Source organism: Hemitrygon akajei, chromosome 3 (genome assembly GCF_048418815.1).
Source record: "Hemitrygon akajei chromosome 3, sHemAka1.3, whole genome shotgun sequence".
In the NCBI taxonomy this organism is placed as follows: Eukaryota; Metazoa; Chordata; class Chondrichthyes; order Myliobatiformes; family Dasyatidae; genus Hemitrygon; species Hemitrygon akajei.
In genome coordinates this window covers 133815327-133830321 of record NC_133126.1, presented here as the reverse complement: position 1 = coordinate 133830321, position 14995 = coordinate 133815327, and the positions used below count along the sequence as shown (strand labels likewise).

At 41.4% G+C, this 14995-nt stretch overlaps 1 long non-coding RNA gene across 1 annotated transcript; it reads left to right on the top strand.

Moving 5' to 3' along the window:
- The first annotated feature begins 5881 nt into the window (after positions 1–5881).
- Positions 5882–14593, top strand: LOC140723950 (uncharacterized). The gene is made up of 3 exons (XR_012098015.1): positions 5882–6010; positions 6665–6978; positions 10356–14593. It is a non-coding gene; the product is annotated as an uncharacterized lncRNA (long non-coding RNA).
- Positions 14594–14995: the final 402 nt, after the last annotated feature.

The following is a 14995-nucleotide window of genomic DNA, read 5'->3' as shown; positions in this document are numbered from 1 at the left end:
GGGGAAGAAGCTGTTCCTGAATCATTGACTGTCTGCCTACAGCTTCCTGTCCTCCTTCCTGCTAGTAACAATAAGAATAAGGCATGATCTGGGTGATGGGGGGGTTCATCACCCAGATATGTACCCATGGTGGAAATGAGTCAGTTTGCAACTCTCTGCAGCTTATTTCGATCCTGTGCAATAACCCCCTTCCCCCATACCAGATGGTGATGCAGCCAGTTAGAAAACTTTCCATAGTACATCTGTGAAATTTGTGGGTGTTTGTGGTGACCTATCAAATCTCCTCAAACTACTAATGAAGTATAGCTGTTGTTGTGCCTTCTTTGTAACTGCACTGATATGTTGTGCCCAGGTTAGATCCTCAGAGATATTGACACCCAGGAGCTTGAAATTGCTCACCCTATTCACTTCTGTTTCCTCTCTGAGGACTGGTGTGTGTTCCCTTGTCTTACTCTTTCTGAAGTCCACAATCACTTCTTTAGTCTTACTGCTGTTGAGTGAAAGATTGTTGCTGTGACACTGTTCAACTAGCTGATGTATCTCACTCCAGTACACCCTTTCATTGTTATCTGAAATGCTGCCTACAATAGTTGTATCATCAGCAAATTTCTAGATGCCATTTGAGCTGTGCCAAGCCACAAAATCATGGGTGTAGACAGAATAGAGCAGTGGCCTGAGCATGCATCCTTGAGGTATGCCAGTATTGATTATCAGCAAGGAGGAGATATTATTTCTGATTCACACAGATTGTGGACTTCTGGTTAGGAAGTCGAGGATCTGGTTGCAAGGAGGGGTATAGGTACCCAGGTTCTGCAGCTTTTTCATCAGATCTGTCAGGATGATTGTGTTAAACACTGAGCTGAGTTCAATAAACATAAGTATTTTTCAGATGATCCAAAGCTGCATGAATAGCTAATGAGATCATAGCTGCCATAGACCTATTGTGGTGATAGGCAAATTGCAGTAGGTGTAGGTTCTTGCTGAGATGGGTGTTGATTTTAATCATAACCAGCCTCTCAAAGCACTTCATCACTGAAGAAGTGAGTGCTACCAGATTAAAGATGTTAAGGCATCTCACCCTGCTCTTCTTGGGCACTGGTATAATTGTTGCCTTCTTGAAAAGAGTGGGATTGTAGCAATGTGAGATTGAAAATCTCTTTGAACACTCCAACCAGTTGATTGGCACAGGTTTTCAGAGCCCTGTCAAGTACTCCATCAGGGCCTGTCACCTTGCAAGGGTTCACCCTTTGAAACACAGCCAAACGTTGGCCTCCAGGACAGAAGTCAGAGGATTACTGGGTGCTGGAGAACTGTAATAATAAACCAAAAGTAGAGCAAAGTATAACTTAGATTCATAATTACATTATACTCATAATACAAAAAATTCTGAACATGAGGGAAAAAAATTGCTTTCCAATAATAAAATTCACAGAGAAACCGGGAAATAAGCAAAAACCTTATTGCTGCACTTAAAAAGATCATCTACCGTGTATCATAGTGCTTCCAGTGTAATCCATCTTGACTTCACAACACACAATTATTTCTATAGATATAACTGTAATCACAACATGGCTAACTGAATAGCAGCAATTTAACATTATAATTTTAAGCCAGTTAGAACAACCTCCCAAGACATTTATATTAACCGTTTATTGTTGGCTGCCTATAAGACCTGTTAATTGTCACTGACTGGTCTATACAATTTTGTCATATTCCAAGTATGTTTATGCACAAGTGCAATGAAAAAAATTACAGTATTGGTACATAGCGTATAAGTGGCATTCATGAGAAAAAGCATAAGCTCAACATAAATTAAATGCAAATTTTGCAAGAAAAATCACAGTCAGAGCAAAATTAGTTCATTTAAGTACAAAGTGATTAAAGTGGTCTTAACATTGCTAAATTCCAGTGATCATACAGTAGTTGTGCCAGGTGGTTCAAGAACCAAATGATTGAAGGGAAGTTGCTGTTTTTTAAGCTGGTGGTGTTATACTCAAACTCCTGTACCTAATTGGAGCAGCAAGAAGATAGCATGGCATGAATGGTGGAGGTCTTTGCTGATAGATGTTGTCTGATGGGGAGGTACGTGTCTGTAGTAGAGTACACAGCTGTCTGCATCTTCTACCATTCCTGTACATTTGAATTGGCAAACCATACTATAATGCAACCACTCAGGATATTTTCAACAGTACATCTCAGAAGTTTGTTAGAGTGTTCGAACCTCCTTAATCTCCTAAGAAAGTAAATATGTCACTGCACTTCCTTTGTGATTTTATCTATGTGCTAGATCTTTCTCAGGTCCAAAGTTCAAAGTAAATTTATTATTAAAGTACATACATATCATTGTATACAACCCTGAGATTAGTTTTTTTCCAGGCGTACTCAGTAAAATCCAACAACTCTATAAGAATCAATGACAGACCACACAGGGTAGAAAAACAACCAAAGAGCTAAAGACAAATAACTGCAAATGCAAAAGAACAAAGAAAATAATAATAATAATAATAATAATAATAAACAATAAATATCAAGAACATAAGATGAAGAGTCTTTGAAAGTGAGTCATAGGTTGTAGGAAAAGTTCAGTGATGGGGCGAATGAAGTTAAGTGAAGTTATCCCCACTAATTCAAGAGCCTGATGTTTGAGGTGTCATAACTGCTCCTGAACCTGGTGATGTGAGTCCTGAGGTTCCTGTACCTCCTTCCTGAATGGCAGCAGTGAAAAGGAACCATGGCCTATCTGGCGTGGCCCCTGATGATGGATGCTGCTTTCCTGTGACAGTGCTCTGACAAGATGTACTCAATGGTGTGGAGGGGTTTACTGTGATAGACTGGACCATATCTGCTCCTTTTTGTGGGATTTTCCATACAAGGGCCTTTGTATTTTGGTACAAGGCTGTGATGCAACCAACCTATATACACTCCACCACATATCTTTATAGGTTTGTCAGAGTTTTAGGTGTCATGCCAAATATTTGCAAACTTCCAAAGAAGTACAGACGCTGCCATCCTTTCGTTGTAATTGCATTTGCATGCTGGGCCCAGGACAGGTCTTCCAAAATGAGGAATTTAAAATTGCTGACCCTCGCCTCCTCTGATTCCCCAATGACGACTGTCTCATGGACTTCCGGTTTCCTCATCCTGAAGACAATGATCAGCTTGCTGACACTGAGTGAGTTTGCTGTGGCATCAATCTCCCTGTCATCACCACCTCTGATCTGGTCGATGACAGTGGTGTCATCAGCAGACTTAAATATGGCATTGGGGCTGTACTTAGCCATGCAATTATGTGAAATGGAATAGAGCAGGGTGCTAAGTGCACAGTCTTGTGGAGAGAATATTTCAGTAATATTTGAGTATTATTGCAAATATATTGTTTGATTAAGCATTTTTTGTTGCTTAAATAATTAATTACAGGTTACATGTAAAAGTATGTAAAAAGCATATATCATCATACCACCACATCAAACGTACATGCTTCGCTTAATGTTAAAACAACACTAACACCATTCTCTCTGACTCTGTCTTTTTGCTTTCAATTAGTTTTAGATAGATAGATAGCTTATTGATCCCAAGGGAAATTACAATATCACTTAGCATTTCTAGTTCACAGATATACAAATATTTAAAGAGAAGTAAGAAAGAATAAAAAATGTTATCTCAACTAGTCTAAGAGGAGAAGGTCATCACTTCCCTGGCTATAAGTTGATTCATTGTAGAGCCTAATGGCTGAGGCTAAGAATGAACTCATATAGTGCTCTTTGGAGCAATGCATTTATTTTAGTGTATTGCTAAAACTGCTCCTCTGTTCAGTCAAGGTGTCATGCAGAAGTTGAGAACCATTGTCCAGAATTGCCAGGATTTTCCGTAGGGTCCTTTGTTCTACCACAGCCTCCAGTGTGTTCAGTTTGACTCCTATAACAAAGCCAGCCTTTCTAATCAGTTTATTGAGCCTGTAGACATCACCCATGTTGATCCCATTGCCCCAGCACACCACCACATAGAAGGTTGTATGGGAAACAACAGACAGGTAGAGCATGTGAAGGAGAGGCCAGCACACTCCAGAGGACCTCAGTCTTCTGAGGGAGTAGAGGCAACTCTGGCCCTTCTTGTATGCAGCCTCTGTGTTGGTGCTCCACTCAAGTCTGTCATTCAGATGTACCCCCAGGTACTTGTAGGTCCTCACCACATCCACCTGCTCACCATCACTAGTAACAGGGAGCAGTGCAGGCTTTGTCTTCCTAAAGTCCATCACCATCTCCTTTGTCTTACTGATGTTGAGCTGCAGATTATTCAGATTGCACCATTTGACAAAGTCCTCCACCAGGGCCCTGTATTCATCCTCCTGTCCTCCCTTTATACACCCAACAATTGCTGAGTCATCAGAGAATTTTTGCAGATGATATGACTCAGAGTTGTATCTAAAGTATGAGGTATACAGGGTAAACAGTAAGAGGGCCAATACAGTCTCCTGTGAGGCCCCAATGCTGCTTATAGTCATGTCTGAAGCTCCGAAGCTACAAAAACTGTGGTCTGACCGTCAGGTAGTCCATTATCCAAGATACAATGGAAGTGCCAACATGCATTGAACAGAACTTATTCTCTAGCAATGACGGCTGAATGGTATTGAAGACACTTGAGAAATCACAAAACATGGTCCTCACAGTACTGCCCTGCTTATCCAAATGGGAGTCGGCTCTGTTCAGCAGGTAGGTGACAGCACTGTCAACTCCAATGTGCACCTGGTAAGCAAACTGCAGGGGATCGAGGGGTGATCTGACTAGAGGTTGAGATGAGCCGGGACCAGCCTCTCTAGGGTCTTCATGATGTGTGAGGTCAGAGCCACAGGATGGTAGTTATTCAAGACTTTCAGTTGGCCCTTCTTGACTACTGGGACCAGATGGTTGGGACCCTTTCCAGGCTGAGACTCAGGTTGAAAATGTGCTGGAGAACTCGACACGGCTGCTCAGCACTCTCCTCCAGGACCCTGGGGTTCACATCATCTGGTCCTAATGCTTCGCCATGTCTGTGTTTCCCCAGAGTCTTGCTCAGTAGTGAAGGTGAGTCCAGGATGACTGGGTAATTGGCGGAAGGTGGGGGCTAGGGGAGGTGAAGATCGGAACAATAGTTGGTATGTGGAGGTGTGGCTGGTACATTGCAGGGCAATGAGGGGATGTAGACAGTGGTATTGTTCCTCCACATGTTGAATTGGATGGAAGAGGAGAGGCATTGGTGCTGAGGGAGCACTGGATGCCTTGGCACCTCGACTGGTGTGCTGAGGAAGGGTGCAAAGAGGAGGGCAATTGTCAAACCTATTGAAGAATTGTTTTAACTCATTCGCCCATTCACAGCTGCATTCTGAGGCTCAATAGCTAGGTTGATTTAAGCCAGTGATGTTCTTCATGTCTCTCCACACTTCCCATGTGCTACTCTATTCAAGCTTGTCCTCCAGCACTCTCCTGTATTCCTCTTTAGCCACCTTGATCTCCTCCTTTAGCTCCCTCTGCACATGTTTCAATTTCTCCCTGTCCCCTGATCTAAAAGCTCCCTTTTTGTGTTTGAGAAGAGCCTTTAGATCACTGGTGACTCATGGTTTGACACTAGGGAAGCAGTGAACAGCCCTTGATGGCATTACAGTGTCCACACAGAAATTGATGTAGCTGGTTATGCAATCAGTAAGTCAATTAATGTCCTCCCTATATGGTTCACAAAGCACTTTCCAACCGGTATCCTCAAAGCAGCCCCTTGTGTCCGCGATGGCCTCTGCAGACCATTTCTTTACTATTCTTTATTTTATCTTATGGAGTTACAAAACAACAGTGATGATGAGGAAGTTTGTTTCCAAACCCGAATTGACTACCTACCTCTCGAAGCACAGCAGGAAAAGTTCAAGCTAAAAAAAAAATGCACAGCACATTTTTTGTTCTTCAGAGCATGTTTTCTTCACAAAATGAAAGATGATTGAGTTAAAAAAAGGCGGAAAATGGAAGAATTTGTGGATTCGTAAACAGTGAGTACCAGGTTTTAATAATTAGAATTAAAAAAAGCAGAAATTGTTGGCAATATCAGAAAGATAGATTCATTCAATTGCACAAGAAGTAACTGGGATATGTATACTGAACAGATTAGCAGCATTTTAAAGCAAATGGAATAGCTGATGAGAAGTGGGTGCCAATTTTGCAGAGTGCATTGGATTTAAAAGAATACAGTTTACTTAGGAGTTTGACTGCTCTACCCATACGAGTCAAAATGAATTGATGAATCAAAATTTACTGATGTTGTGAAAGTAATGAAGGAAAATTTAGAAATGAAGCCGTTGTTAATTACACAATACTTTAGGTTTCATAAACAGAAGCAGAAGGATGTGAGCAGAGTATGTGGCTAAATTCAAGAAGTTGTCTGAGCATTGTCAGTTTGCTAATGGGCTTAATAATGCACTGGGAGATCATTTAGTTTGTGGACTCTTACAAGAAAGCATTCAAAAATGGCTCCTAACTGATGCACAACTTACATTTAAAAAAGCATTTGAAATCGCTGTATCAATGGGAACAGTAGCTAGAGATACAAGTGAGTTGCAGTCAGAAACGAAAGTGAGCGTGAACAAAATTGCGTCGCTAAACAGAAATCAGCCTGCCTGAACAGTTTGTGTTTTCCATTGTGGCAGGCGTTCACATTCAATGCAAACGTAAAGGTGAAACTTGCAGAAAATGCAACAAAGTAGAACACATACAAAGAGCACATTGGGCAGACAAAAATAAACGGACTGCACAGGGAAGAGAAAAAGCTAAAAAATCATTGGAATTTCAAAAAGAGCACTAATCTGTGTGTTATTGATGAAAAATCTGATAATGATGAGAATGGCGTAGGACATCATCAGTTCTAGAGAACTCCCATCCACTGCCACCAAATTCATAGTTCCCTTACCCTGCACTGCTCGCTTCTACCTCCTGCTCAAGATCCACAAATTGGACTGTCCAGGTAAGCCCATAGTCTCTACCTGCTTCTGACCCACTGAACATGTCCTCGTATCTCGTCTCCATTCTATTCCCCTCAGTTCAGTCCCTTCCCACCTGCATTCGTGATATTCCTTATGCTCTCGACCTCACTAACTTTCAATTCCCCGGCCCAAACCATTTCATTTTCAACATAGATGTTCAGACTCTCTCCCCTATCAAGAAGACCATAAAGCTCTCTGCTTCTTTCTCAATAAAAGAACCTGTTCCCCTTCATCACCACCCTCCTCAGACTTAGCAATTTTTTATTTGACTCCTCCCACTTTCTCCAAACTCAAGGGCTAGCCATGGGCACCTGCATGGGCCCAACTATGCCTGCCTTTTCATTGGTTACCATTGGTTACTGTATGTAGAACAGTCCATGTTCCAAGCCTTCTCTGGAAATTGCTCCCCAACTCTTTCTGCACTCCATTGACAACTGTATGTGTGCTGTTTCCTGCACCCATGCTGAGCTCATCAATTTCATCAACTTTGCCTCCAACTTCCACCCTGCCTTAAATTTGTGACACACCTACCCCTCCCTCAATATCTCTGACTCCATCTCTGGAAACAAGCTGTCGACTGACATCTTTTATAAACCTATGCTATCTTAACTGTACCTCTTCCCACTCTGTCTCCTGTAAGAATGCTATTCCCTTCTCTCACTTCCTTCATCTCTGCCGCATCTGTTCCCATGATGTGGCTTTCCTTTTCAGGACTTCAGAGATATTTTCTTTCTTGAAAGAATGTGGCTTCCCTTCTTCCACTATTGATGCAGCCCTCATCCCCATCTTATCGATTTCCCGCACATCCGCGCTCACCACATCTGCCTGCTGCCTTAACAGTGATAGAGTTCCTTTTGACCTTCGCTACCATCCCATGAGCCTCTGCATCCAACACATCATTATCTGCAACTTCCACTATCTCCAAAGGGATCCTACCACCAAGCATATCTTTATCTTTCCCCACCACCCCTCAATGCTTCCCGTAGGGCTTGGTCCCTCCATGATTCCTTTGTCCATTCGTCCCTTTCCACCAATCTCCCTCCTAGCACTTATCCCTGCAAGTGGCTTAAGTGCTACACTTGCACATTTTCCTCCTTTCAGGGCCCCAAACAGTCCTTCCAGCTGAGGCAACACTTCACCTGCGAATCTATTGGGGTCATCTATTGTGTCCTGTGCTCTCGATGCAGCCTCCTCTACACTGGTGAGACCTGTCATAGATTGGAGGACCGCTTTGTCGAGCACCTCTGCTCCATCCACCATAAGCTGTACTTCAGTTCCAAACCCACTCTTGTTCCAATGTGTTGGTCCATGTCCTCCTCTTGTGCCACAATAAGGCCACCATCAGAATGGTGAAGCAACACCTTATATTCTGACTGAGTAGTCTCCAAACTGATGGCATGGATATCGATTTCTCCTTCTGATAAAAAAAATCCTCCCCCTCCCCACTTCCTCTGTTTCCAACTACACTCTCTTACCTCTTTTCAACTGCCTTTCACCTACCTCTGGACCCCATCCTATTTCCCTTTCTCCTATGGTCCACTCTCTTCACCTATCAGATTTTTTCCTCTCCCGTCCTTTACCTTTCCTACCCACCTGGCTTCACCTAACACCTTCTACCTATCTTCCTTCCCTTCGTCCCCACCCCCCCCCCCCCAACCGTTTTATTCTGGAGTCTTCCCCTTCTTTTCCAGTCCTGATGAAGTGTCTAGGCCCAAAACTTCGACTGTTTATTGATTTCCATAAATACTGCCTGACCTGTTGATTTCCCTTAGCATTTTGTATATGTTGCTTAACATTCACTATGCTGTGGATGTCTATATAGTAGTTATATTATATAGTATACTGTAAGCATTCTTTGTTGTTTAAATAATTCGTTACAGGTTAAATATAAAAGTACATAAATAATATATGTCAACACATCATCATGTCATACATATGTGCCTCGCTTAAAGTAAAAATAAAACTAAGAAATGTTCTTCCTGGCTCCATCTTTTTGCTTTCAATTAGTTTTATGTTGGGTGTTACAAAGCATAACAATGCACCTGTGCCGATGGAGATTGTGGAGAAAATGTTGTTGCGAATCTAAAATGACTGGGGTCTGCAGCTGAGAAGATTGAGGATTCAATTGCACAGGGAGTTATTGAGACGACAATCTTGAAGATTATTGATTAGTTTTGAGGGGGTGGTAGTGTTGAATGCCTAGCTGTAGTTGACAAAGAGCGTCTTGATGTAAGCACCTTTGTTGTCCAGATGACCAAGGGTTGAGTGAAGAACCAATGAGATGGCATCTGCTGTGGACCTGTTGTGCCAGATAAGGCAAATTGGAGTGGATGCTAGTTGCTTCTCAGGCAGGAGTTGATATGTTTCATCACCAACCTCTCAAAACACTTCATCACTGTGGATGTAAGTGCTACTGTATGATTATCATTAAGGCAGAGAGGCAGGTTACCATGTTCTTCAGAGGCACCAGAATAATTGAAGCCTGCATGAAGCAGGTGGGTATCTCAGAGTGCCGAAGTGAGAGGTTAAAGATCTTGGTGAACACTTCAACCAGTTGATCAGCACATATCTTTAGTATTCAGAACTGGGCTGGATGCTTTCCGTGAGTTCACCCCCTGAAGGATGCTCTCGTGTCATCTTCAGAGACTGAAATTACAGGGTGACTGGGGGCTGTGGGAATTTGTGAATATTACTCCAAGTTTTGATGGTCAAAGTGAGCATAGATAGCATTCTCATTTGGAAGCAAAGCCCTTTTGTTACTTGGTAAGAGGTAAGACCATTCAAGCCATGCCACAGTGGTCGAGCAGCATTTGCTGACTCAAGTTTAGTGCAGAATTGCTATTTTGCCCATGAGATGGCTTTCCAGAGACCATATCTGAAAATCTTATAAACCTTGGTCACCAGACCTGAATGGCTCTAGTCTGGCTCTTAGCAGATTCTGTATCTCCTGGTTCACTCAAGGCTTCTGGTTGGGGAATGCTCTGAATGATTTTGTGGGAACACACTCATCTACAACCGTTTTTATAAAGTCCATGAAAACTGTGGTGTATTTATTCAGATCCACTGAATTCAGATCCACATCAATATGCTAACATCCAGTCTGATGTAAATGAGCAGTGAGGCCATACATGGAAACTCTGGATTTGATCTGGAGTCTCTTGTAATTTATGAAAATTGTCCAGTGCTTTCATGTTAACATTGCGTGTAGGATTCATCTTGTCTTCTTTTTAACTTTGATTCAGACAGAAAATGCAGTTAGTGGTAGGGAGATATCTATTAAATGGACACCCAATATTAAAGATTCTAAGAATACCTCTGATTGTTTTCTAACAAAGTCACTTTCTTTTTTATTTCTCAGCTTTCCAAGCTTTGAAATTATTTTCCAGCACGTGGCAACCGCTGACAGGAAGATCATTTATTGGCCATGCCTTTGGGAAGGTTATTGTGAACTGCCCCTTGAGCCTCTGCGGTTGGAGGACCTCAGTGCTATTGCAAAGGAAGTTACAGGACATAAACAGGACAATATTGAAATAAAGGTGCTATATTTCCAAGTCAAAATGGTGTGTAGCTTGGAGGGAAACCTGTAGACAGTTGTGTGACATATACCTACAATCCGTATCATTCTTTATTCCCACCATCTTGAATTTTAGACTCCTGTTGGTGTGAGAATTCATGATACTTTTCTGTTTAAAAACTTAACCAGTAGTTAATATTTTGGCAGTCATGTATTATGATTCTTCTAAAAGTGTTATTCAAAACATAATTGGATTTAAATGTTTTCCCACCACATCCCTTAATGTTTTTACACTGGTTTTGACTGTGGCAAAACAGTAATTGGCAAGAATCTCCTGGGTCTTAGTCAGTGTTTCAATGAGTTGAAGGTGAATAGAGCAAATTCACAGCAAACAATCTATTGCACCACCAACAAAACATTTAACTTTAATTTAATTTAGAGATATAGCATGGTAACAGGAAGGCCCCTCTGGCCCAATGAGATATTACATCTATGTGACCAATTATCCTACTGCCCAGTAATGTGGAAGGAAACGGGAGCACCGGAGTAAACCAACATGGTCATGGGGAGAATATACAAACCCCTAAATGACTGTGGGAATTGAACTGGGTTCACTTCTGTTGTAATATCGTTATGCTAACCGCTACTCTACCATGCTACTTGTAGTGTCTACAGAAAAGCAAGCCACCACTATATCAAATTAAAAACTGGGATTAATGTTGAACTGTAAGTGGATGGGTGAGGTTTGATACAGACTCTCTGTGCTGTATCATTCTATGACTATGACTGTAGAGGTTGTGAATTTGGAAAATGCTATGGAAGAAATGAGAGCAGGTAGCTGCTGTGCATTTTGTGGATAGTAGACACCAGGATTATGGTGTGATGGTGACAAAAGAAATGAACAGGGAAACCTAGGGGCACAGCTCCATGGTTCTCTGAAAGTGGTGACACAGGCAGAAAGGGTGGTGAAGAAGGGATAAGAGGTGCTTCAACAGTTAGGGCATTGACTACAGGCTTTGGGCATCGTTGGTGAGACCACACTTGAAGCATTGTGCACAGTTATGGGAAGGATGCTATTAAGCTTGAACAGATGCAGAACGGATTCACAAGGATTTTACGGTGGCTGAAGAGCTTGAGTTGTAAGGAGAGACTGGATAGACTGGGACTTTTATCCCTGGAGTTTAAAATGCTGAGGGATGAGGGATGAAAGATGAAGGACAAACAAAGGATTATAAAATCATGAGGGCCATAGCTAAGGTGAATGGTCAATCTTCTTTTCCCTCAGGGAAAACTAGAGGACATAGGTTTAAGGTGAGAGGGGAAAGATTTAAAAGAGCCCTGAGGGGAAACTTTCTCACACAGAGTGTGTTGGGCATACACAATCAGCTGCCATAGGAAGCTATAAAGGCAGGTACAACTGTAATGATATTTGTTCCCCAAAATGGATTCCGTTCATTACCAGAAACGCAATCAGCATTGGGTAGCTACGGTAATGCAATAATACCTCACAACTCCGGGTACCATGTTTAATCACACTTTGGGTGCTCCCTGTGAGAAATTTGTACATTCTTCATGTGAGTTTCCACTGAATGCTTTGGTTTCTTCACACATCTCTGGATTGTAGTGATATGTTAAACGGAAATGGTAACTTATCCTCAAGGGTCAGAAAACGGCAAATTGCCAAATGGAATTTAATGGACATATATTGCAGGGCTACAGGAGGAAAAGGAACATTATGAGGTAAATTGTTCTGCTGGTAGCTGGTATGGACCCAATAGTCTGAATGGCTTACTTCTATGCATGATAAGTAAGCAAAGTTTCATGTTGAAACCCAGAGTCTTAAAAGATCTCAATAATTTAGTATGGAAATGCAAAAAACCATTTTTAAAAACTTACAATTAAAGTTGCCAATCAGGGAGGTTTTATTGTTTGGCATGCATCTCCCTCAAGTACGGAGTTACCCTTATTGCATTTATTTTTTTAATAGTTTGCTCCACATTAACAGTCAATGGCACCATAGACTATTTACCCTGATTTGAAACTGTAAATACTTATCAGGATACTTCACATGTAGCCCACCCAAGGTAATGTAAATGTGTTATTTTGTAGCTAACACACAATAATACTTAGAATTGGATCAGTCCTCCTCTATGTAAATAACAATCACAGTTCCAGATCTTAGATCCAAAAATATTCTTAAGAGACCACTGCAAAGAAAGTCTTTGTGCAATTAACTAAAAACTAATTGGAACTGGGATTCTCAACAAGGCTCAAACAAATAGCTCTCGCCTTTTAATATATTTGCACTTGGCCTTTCTCTAAAGCATGTAAATAAATAACATTGCCTCAAGAAGGTGATATCCAATATTAAGGACTTTCACCATCCAGGATATGTCATCATCTCATTACTACCATCAGGGAGCAGGTCCAGGAGTGTGAAGACCCACACTCAATAACTCACGAAGAGCTACTTCCCCTCCATCATCAGATTTCTGAATGGTCCATGAAACCACAAGCACTACTCCATCATTCCTGCCTTTTTTTTTGAACAATTTATTTATTTTGTTGTTTGTAGTATTTTTATGCCTTTGCATTGCACTGGTATTGCAAAACAACAAATTTCATGTCATAAAAGACAATGATAATAAAGCTGATTCTGATTCTGAAAGTGCCTGGTAAACTGAATCTTGATCAGAAATGAAAACAGATTGGTCCATCACATAGGAAGCCTCACCTCATAAAAAAGCTGTCAGCAACTTGGGATTTCAAAAAACAGTTGGAAGAACAACTGAAGTGATTACTTCCCATCCCAGCAGGAAGAAACACACAGAAACTACACATCATTCAGTAACAGCTGTCATCCACTGAATAAAAATTGCACATTTCCAAGTACTGTAGAAATGGACTTCTGTGTTCCAATCATCTGAATTTAATTTTACCTCACACTGTAGATTATTTCCAGATGAATTTGTATGGTTCACAAAATCGGCCCAGATGTCACTTTTATATGTGATATAAGTGTATGGGTTATGCACCAGACTCAGTTACTACTTGTGTACTGGCTGTTTCTCCCCTTCCAGCAAAATGGCACAGCTAGTAGAGCTGCTGCATCATAGCACCAGTCATCTGGGGTCAACCCCCTCAGCATCTAGAGCCACTTCTCCCTGCTGAGCAAAGGCAGATGTTGCACAGAATAGGACTGCCTCATGCAGAGACAGTTTTCACAAAGAGCCTGAAAAAAAAAACAATTCTCAATGCAAATCTTTCCACCTAACCATGCTTATCACCAACATAGTAGACCAGCCACAATGCGGAGGAGTATAGATACAAGATCTCCCCACATATCCAGGTGTAGATGGCACCAGTGAACAACACGACCAAAGACGACATCCTTCAGACAGTTCATGAACCTATTTCTTTTGCTTCTTCTTCTGCTTTCTAATATGATTCTGCTACTATTGGAACCTGTGATTTACATTTTAATATTGTGTTTTTGGGCAGATTGAGCGATCTCGCACTTCTCTATCTCCAAATGAGTTTTGTGAGGTTTTGTGTGAAGGGTGTAGCCTGGAGACCAAGAAGCCTGGAAATGGGGCGAAGGCCCACGACTGACTCCATTTCTCTCACTGATCTCACCAATTAAAGTTTCAAGGAAGACTAAAATCAACGAGGACGAGATTGGAAGGCGAACGGGTGTTTAGCACCATCTGCCAGCGTTTGACCATCCCCTGTCTTGCTCTCTGCTCCCAGAGGAATGTGCTGTTGTGGACTGTACCCTATAATTCATGTCTTCTGGTTCTGGTTGCTTCCTATTTTTTGCTATTTTGTCCAATTTTGATAGGGGCAGACTGACTCTGCAGCCTGCAGGCAACGAAGGGCATGGTGCGTTAATTTGAATTGAACTGAACTAAACTGAACATTCCTAGACTGTTTCAATTACCTTGTGGTTTGATGTTTTAAACACTGCAGTTTTTGCTTGTTTTCCCATTTGTTTTTTGCACATTGGTAACGGAATAACATTTTGAAAATGGTGTGAGGTCATTCTTAGGATTCACAGATTTTATCAAATGATCTTTCATTATGTTGCTGTAGGTGAATCTGTGTGTTTTTCAACAGCAATAGTGTTGTACAGTATATCAGTAAATGTGTTTAATGATATTCTGACATTTTTCCTTGTTTTTGGATTATGCATGAATTTTTATGCTGCTAGTGTTTAGGATGGTTACATTTCCTAACTTAAAGAAATGACATTTCCAACACAAATGGCGGAAGATTGACTCCATTCTTCTTTGAGGTCATGGCTGATTAAACAGGGCAACTGTATTCCACCTAGAATAAGAATCACCATAGATTATACATATCTAAAAAAGAACTTCAAGTACTTGTTACATCCTAAAGCACAACACAGGAAGCAAATTAATTTTTCCTTCCAAACAGGACAAGCAATTTGTGCACAGTGAAATAGGTCAGCGTGGTAGCGTGGT